The following is an 8406-nucleotide window of genomic DNA, read 5'->3' on the forward strand; positions in this document are numbered from 1 at the left end:
TGAGTGAGCTACCTGGCCTCCACCTGCCAATACAATAACCATGAACAGTGCCTTATGGGGCTGAGACAGTATCAAAGAGGCCTTAGTTAATGATATTACACCCTTGCTGATTATAAGTCTCATATCAACAGAGGAAATTTTAGGGAGGTTACGATAAAGTGGGTCTGCGAGATGTTATAATTATAATATTAACACTGTGTTCCCAATACGGCAAGAAACGGGACGCATTTACAAGACCTACACAAGATTACATGGATTCATTACTCCAAACCAGAGCATCGGTAACCACTTATTTCCTCCCTAGTGGAAAATAATACCCAATAATGAATCTGATGTGTAGAAGCGCTAAAGGTTAGGTATGTTAATAGTACTGTGTCCACTCTCAGAGAAACAGGATGGGAACCGCTCATAAGGAATATGATTCGTGGCCACAAGGAAAGAATTGCACTGAGAGGACAGATCATTGGCAGACATGAAAGCAGCATGTCGCCTGCAGAGATAGCCTGTCACCTTGGCATAATGAGAGATACCGTATACCTATGGATCAGACGATGGGAGGCAGAAGGAAATTTAAATGACCGGCAAAATATGGGCAAACCAAGAAAAACAACAGCTGAGCAAGATGCCTCAATTAGGGATGCAATGCAGGCCAATTCATTCACCACTGCAGTTGCCATAACACAGACTCTTAACTTGCCCATCTCATCTCCGACAACAATTCTACGACTGAATAACAAGGGATTCGCCACAGGACACCAGCTATAAAGGAAGCTCTCACCGACAGACATCATGAAGGATGCCTGCAGTTTGTAAGAGAATACATACAGTAAACCATGGCATGGATTTCTGGAAATGAGTTGTTTTTTTCCAAAGAGAAAACTTTCGCTTCCTCAACACATGGACAAATACATTGCTGGCGACCAAACAACACCCGATATGCACGAGAAAACATCTATGAGGAGGCAAGAAGTGGACATATAACGTGCAATATCTGGGAATGGATTCATCTGAATGGCATGAGGGAACTGACTCCTATAGATGGTAAATTCACCGCAGTTCAGTATGTAGAAATACTGGATGAGGTTCTGCTGCCTTCACTGAGAGCTTACGGCCTACTAGATGATTGAACGGTTTATTTCGTGCATGACCGATGCCCAGTTCATATGGCAGGCACAGGACGACAGTGGTTTACAGACCACCCAGAGACTGAACCACTGAACTGGCCTGCTAAAGGATGTGACCTGAACCCGATAGAAAATATCTGGGGTAATATCATCAATACCTGTGATCAGGCCCAAGAACAAACTCACCAAGCTCTGCTGCAATGCACTGTACAGGAGTGGGAAGTGTTGAGACAGAAGCCCCAGCTAGTATACAGGCATGTTGAGTCAATGCCTAGACGGTTACAAAAAGTAATACAGAAGATGGGGGGTGGACGATATCCTGATGAGAATATATGTAATTTAATGTAACTGCACATATCTGCATTAAGGTTTAACTGGTTGTGCTTGAATGTTTTCAGTTTAAAAATATTTCAAAATAATATTTATGAACTACATTTATATTGTTAGTTTCTGCTATGCCCATCCATGATGTAACCATTTTTATATTGGAAAATATATTGTTATGCACTTGCTCAATTGTGCTGTTCTCGGGTGTCTGCCCTTTCCTCTGCTCCATCCTTCTTTCGTTCCATCCTCTTCTGTCTCTCTTTCCTTCATTCTTTCCTCGTCCTTCTGTCTACGGGTGACTTTACACTCCCTCTTCTTTCTTTCCTTCATGCTTTCCTCTTCCTTCTGCCCGTGGGTGACTCTACACTGAATAACAAGCCAAATGATTTCCTCTTCACCAGGGAACCATTTACTATGCTGGGTGGTAACATATAACCAAAGTTTGGCGCCTGGTGGTTTAGTGGGTAATTATGGCTCTCCAATCGGATTGAGCCGGTGAAGGTTTATATCCAAGGAGTGGTTGGGGTTTATTGCTCATGTAATGCCACTCAGGGATGAGTGAGACTGGTCATTCTCATCTTAAATGTCAGGACCAACTTGCCTAGCCCCGGGCTCCTATGCTCCTCATGGGGCAACGTAGGATTGGATGATGGATGAAAGGATGGATTTACTCAATGCTTGTGTTGTATACGAATTCCTTTGCCCCATTTAGTTATATGAGACTTGTGTCTGGGAGGACCTGGGTACGAAACCCGCTGCTAACGGGCTGGCCTAAAGTGGAATAGCATCCGTCCTACTAGTAATGCTATATGACATTTGTTGTAGAGCACAGTGGACTAATTAACTTTTTTTTTCATGATGTTTGCTAAGAAATTATATGTGAAAGATTACATTGTCTTATATGTGAACGGCTGTGAACTTCCCTGTACAACTTTATCTAAAATAAAAATGTCTGACTACCAGCTTTCCAAAACATTTCTGTTAAAATTATTATTACCATGTAAAGGAATTTATTTGATATTTTCCTGTAATAATCAGTGCTGTTACAAGTGTGTATTTATATATTAAGCGTCTGTATAATACAACAGCTTTTAACCCGCCCCATCCTGTTGACGTGAATAAAAGTCCACACGTTTTGTCACTGCCAATCCCGTTGACGTATATAAACGTGAATCAATTGCAAGGTCCCTAATATGCACAATTTTCAAATTTGTGAGTGATTTTTGGTACGTATACACGGGACACCTTTCTCTACAAGATGCCAGGCAGGGACAATGCCATACCCAGCATGACCTCCCCCCCCCCCCGCATGCCATTGTCTCGGCAATTCACCTGTTACCAGTGACCTGGCCAGTAAAGACATGTTGTGCCATGGTACGAAATTCAGGGCCAGAGTGATTCCCCAATCGATGACAATGTGGAGGACAAACTTTACATAGCATTAGAGGAAGAAACAGTGAGAAGTGATGATCAGGTAATGTCGCCAAAAAAGGTCAGGTTCGTTGATGTGGTTGGTGAGTGAAACAATGCTTATATTGCCTATATTACTGTGTGAAAACCAATATACTCTCGTACTACATATAAATTCGTACCAAATAAATAAATATATACCATTTACGAGTGGTGTTGAATGGTTACCCTCCCATAGAACTCGTTTTTTTTGGAGCCAGACTGATAGAAAACACAGTAAGGTGGGGAGGTACTGCTATCTGTATCGAGTATTTTAAACCTCAGGTGAGCGATTTCTCTATGATTTTTCTATGTTTCTCACCAAAAGCAGAGGTTTGAGCCAAAAAAAAAAAAAAATCCAAAAATGGTTGGGATCGGGGGTAGTCAGTGGTGGAAAAGTGGTCGGGACGGAGCGGGTTAATTATGCCAAGTATTGTTTAATTAACAATATTAAGTGACTTTCTCCTGTGAAAACTAATTGATCTCCAGGAACGTAAATAAAACCATTTTTGTTTTTCATTACTCCTTACAGGGATTCGATCCACTGACCCTAAACAAAGCATCCAAATATACAGTATTTTTTAGTCCGGCTGACAGATTTGAACCACCGACTTTAACCTCTGGTCTTCCATGTCTCACCTCTGCTTCATCGTCCTCTGTTAGCCTACACTTTTGAGAACCTAATACATATAACAGTATAACGCTCAAACCTATGGTATTTGATGGAAAAAAAAAAAGTTGACAGTGACGTAAATAGTATTACTGAAGTGACTGAAGTAAAGCTGATTTTAGGTAGCTAAGCTGTTTTTATACCTATATTAGATGCGTTTGTCTGGTAGATACAATAAAAATCATACTGGTAAAGATCACAGGGAATGTTTAGGGTGACGCCAGTTCTACAAGGGTCACTGCATTCCATGATTAATATACCTGTACTACCTGATTGTTTTAAATATCTAGGGTCACATGTTGCTGTGGATGGAAGAATAGATGCAGAAGTGAAGTTTAGAATAAATGAAGTAGGAGGTGCTGGGAAGAATGAAAAAAGTGTTTAAATGTCGTTCGCTTAGAATGGATGTAAAGAGAAGGTTGTATGAGGGTGTTGTGGTACCGACTGCGTTATATGGGGCTGAAACATGGAATATGGGTGTAGCAGAGAGGAAAAGTTTGAATGTAATGGAGATGAGGTGTCTGAGGAGTATGTGTGGAGTGACGCGTATGGATCGAGTGCGAAATGATGAAGTGTGAAGGAGAACTGGAGTTGTTCGGGAGATGGCTGATAGAGTTGAGCAGAGGATGTTGCGATGGTTTGGGCATATGGAGAGAATGGATAATGAGCGATTGGTTAATAAGATAACTAGATCTGATGTGAGAGGTGTAAGGCTGAGAGGAAGACCACGAATAGGATGGATGGACAGTGTGAAGAGAGCACTGGATGCGAGAGGGATGTCTGTTGAGCAAGGAAGAGTGGCTGTGCATGACAGAAATAAATGGAGAGAAATTGTGAATGAATAAGTGATGACGCAGCCCTGAGGGGATATTCTCTTGCATTTGGTCTGATCAGCTAGTCACGTCAGGTGCGGGTAAGGGGATGGGTCTGTTATGATGTGGCAGGGGTAAACCAGCTCTGCTGTCGGGCCCTGCTGCGGATGTCACTGATTGCATTGCGCGGTTGACCCTTGTGCGGTGTGGTGCGGTGAGGATCTGTCCGTTCTCCCCTTGGGGCTAAGATGCGAATGAATGTGTCTGAATGGATGAGTAAATGGGGAGTGTGTCGTCCTGTCTCGGCTACCTCCCTTTCCTTGGGGGAAGCAGCCTAGGTATATGGATAGACTACCTGAGGCAGCGACATTACGAACACAGTGTTTGACACTACGATCGAGGACTCATGTTCATGTCTTTATCATATTATAATGTAACTGACGTAAAGTCATGTAGCTGCCAGTCTTATGCCTAGTGCTTTGATGCCCTACAAAACTACCATTCTTTGTCAGTTTATGTTCCCAAGACGGGGTATTGCAAAATACAGGACATGTCAAATATTGTTGGATGTTTCATATTTAATTGTGTTCTTAACACACACAACTCTACGGCACTTAGATATGCGCTGCCATGTCAAACTGTTTCGATCTTCTTTCTCAGGGTATTTTAAGGAAGATACATTTACGTACGGAAACATGCATAACGTTTATCCTTAAAAAATTGTTGTCCGCATTTTCCTGTTACAAATATACGACATAAGGTTTACACTACTTAAATATAGGCCTATTTCTCATACGAATAATATCATCAGTTGCTGTAATATTTAATCAATGGCTACTGGCCAATCAAGACAGCTTTTACGTCCTCGTCTTGCCGAAACCGACGGGAACTCTACGGAGGAAAAAACAACACTTAGGAGTTGCCAGCCAATGCTAGACGTGTCGAGACATTTGTCCACAACTGTACGTTGCTAGCACGGTACGGGTTAAATGTATGGGGGTACTGTTGTTTCTATTCTGTTGGCAAAAATTAGTTTCTTGCTTCTGAAACAAACATTTACAATTATCTTACAATGTGCTCTATTATAATGAAATTATTCTACCGCCATACAGGTCCGAAATTTTAGCTGAATTATCCTACAGTTGGCAATGCCGACGAGGGCTGTTGCAAATGTTTGGAAGTGCCTCCTTAGAGTGGCCCTGTTCAGAGTCACTCTTTTTTGGTCACCTGAGCTTCGGTTTTGTGAGATTTCTTGAGTTGTCGTGAAGGTTGGGTTGTGGTGGTATTTGTAAGGAATGTTAAGTTGTGGGCTGGGGAGGGAGTGTAGTAGCGGATGTTTATTGAAGAAGGACTGGGGCAGTTGTTGTCTGCAAGATTGTTATTGGCTAGGAATGATCAAACACTATTTTTAGCTTATTTTGCCAACATTAGGAAAGGATAGTCTGCATCTCTGCCAACATGTGGGGCTAATGTTTGCTGCTGCTCCAGTCGCTGTTTCTGTTCTGGTTGGTTGGACTTACTTCCTCTCTTGAATGATGATGCTGGCACAGTTCTGTGCATAGTCATCCAAGCTTCCACTTTCTGCCTTTTTGTCTATACCAGGGCAAGCCAAGCTGTGCAAACCAAGCTGTAAGGGGTTATTTTTCTTCGTTTTTCCTCTAAGCACATGGATTACCTATGGTAATTTCTTCGTATGTATCAGATTTACACATGAAAATATGCACTGACACTTATCTTTTTCTTGTAACTTTGAAACAACAAAGGGAACATGGTAAAATTTTTTCTTTCTTAAATCTCCCTAAGATGACGTGTTTCTTGAACTTCATATAATAGCATAGTAGTAGCAAGAATGTAACAGAAAAGCACCATGGTGCTGAAGGGGTTAATAGAAGATACTTTCAGTCTCTGAACACAGGCAGGGTCCTTCATTAGCAACATGTAATGATTTCGGATATATTATTGATGCACAAAAACTTCACTCGCCTTCATTATGTCAGCCACCCTTACGAGCACTACATTTTCGAGGAATTGTATATCAGATAAAAAGCCATCATATACCATCTTCATAAGGGCTATTCATAATAATTATGTGATATTTAAGTAAAACCGCTCACTAATCTATCCATCTACTAGGCAACAATGTTTCTTTTCACAGTATAATTAGTTAATTTGAATTCAGACTTTTATAACTCACTTTCAGCTGAAGAAAATCCTCTGGCATTAGTTGGAAGAGTCCTAGAGCTTCCAACTATGGGGGAATTAGCAGTACCAATACGAAGACACTCAGGCTCCTATATTCACTCAACTCGGTAAGATCGTCTGGCGTTAGGTGTAATATATTACTATACTCATTTTTTTTTTTTTTTTCCGAGGCGAAGATGCTCTTGACAAGTTGGTGATGATTGGCTTAATGCAACATTACTTCATAATCTCTTTAATCGTTAGCATTATCAATTGACAACATATATCTGAGGGGGAAATTTGGGTCAGTAAATGTTTTTCGAATAAGCCACATTCAGCCAATCATCACCAACCTCTCAAGTGCATCTTTGCCCCCCCCCCAAAAAAAAAAAGTATAGAGATGTCCAAAAGATGAGTGTGCTTACCTTCTTCGTAAGGTTTGGGTGAAACCAAGCAAGATACAAATCAGTGAAAACTTTTGCCATGTTTCGTTAGTTCTTTTAATTTCGAAAGGAACTGCAAAGATAATTGAATCCCTGACAGTACGGTCAAGCACACATTTCCTTTTCACTTTTTCGGCTTCAAAATGATGGAGCCAGATGTCACCCCATTTGTGTGTTGACTATTTTGTCAAAAATGTCATTTTTTTAGGAACAGTTTTGAGAAAAAGTGCAACGGAACTCTTTACCATAATTGTTCATGATGATCTGAAAGTACAGTAAGTGTGATCGGTTGGAGATGAACAGTTCACGAAGGTTAGGAAATTACGAAAAGACCGGTGTGATGGCAGGGTAAATGAATATGACTATGATGATTGCAATAACTTCCTTGTCTCTCCCATCTCGATGAAGCGTATAATTTGTAATAAGTGTGATCATCCAGTTCTTTATTGCGACATATGGAGCGGATGGGCCTGTGGCAAGGCACCTCATCCCGGACATTTGCGATGGTGAACAGTCGCTAACCCCGAGAGATATTATATAAGCGAAAAACCCCAACCGTCTCTCGACTGTTAACCCTTATGGGCTACATTCAGCTGGAGTCCATCAACCCAGTAGACCACCAGGTGTCCATCTGGTTACATGGTTACTACCCAGTGAAGCAAATGGCCTCCTGGATTACAAGAAACTATTTGGTTTATTACCCACAGTAGTCACCTGAAAGTATACCTACACTGAGTGAATGAATGGTGGTCTCTCTCTCTTTCTCTCTCTCTCTCTCTCTTACACACATCCACCCACACCCTCCCCCTTCCCCCCCACACACGTGTGTGTGAATCCTGAGAGAATGAAACCCAAATACGTATAAAGGTGATGCAGGGTTATTTTGGCTATTGTTAAAAATTAGAAAGATATTCGTGTGGTAGACTCTGAGAGGTCGAAAGATGTAAGAAATAAGTTTTTGATGCATTAAAATCAACAAGATTACTTTTACCCCAGTCAGAGATAAGGGCCAAATGAGACATTAAGTGTGCCATAGCCTCATCCCTTGTTTGTTGTGATATTATTAATGCAAACCAGTTACAGTGTATTTATTTAATAACTGGTTTCTTCATTTCACTGTTTGTTGAAGACTACGATTAACGACTCTATTTACTAATGTTACCTCCGCGCTACTATATTCAACTTAAGGGATATATACCTTTCGTAATGGAAGGGTCGTAAACTCAATCTCCACTTATCAGCTATATTGGATGGCATTCTTGATTCTGCCTCCAAACAACTTTAATCAGCTTAAGGGACATACTCTTGCCGCTTATATGCAATGACGTATATTTAATTATACATCCCAACTACGTATTCAGCTCAGGAGGCACCTCCGTTAAGGAAAGGGTCGGAAGCAA

Source organism: Coenobita brevimanus, chromosome 101 (genome assembly GCF_032717465.1).
Source record: "Coenobita brevimanus isolate Jiangsu-jjx chromosome 101, ASM3271746v2, whole genome shotgun sequence".
NCBI classification, from domain to species: domain Eukaryota; kingdom Metazoa; phylum Arthropoda; class Malacostraca; order Decapoda; family Coenobitidae; genus Coenobita; species Coenobita brevimanus.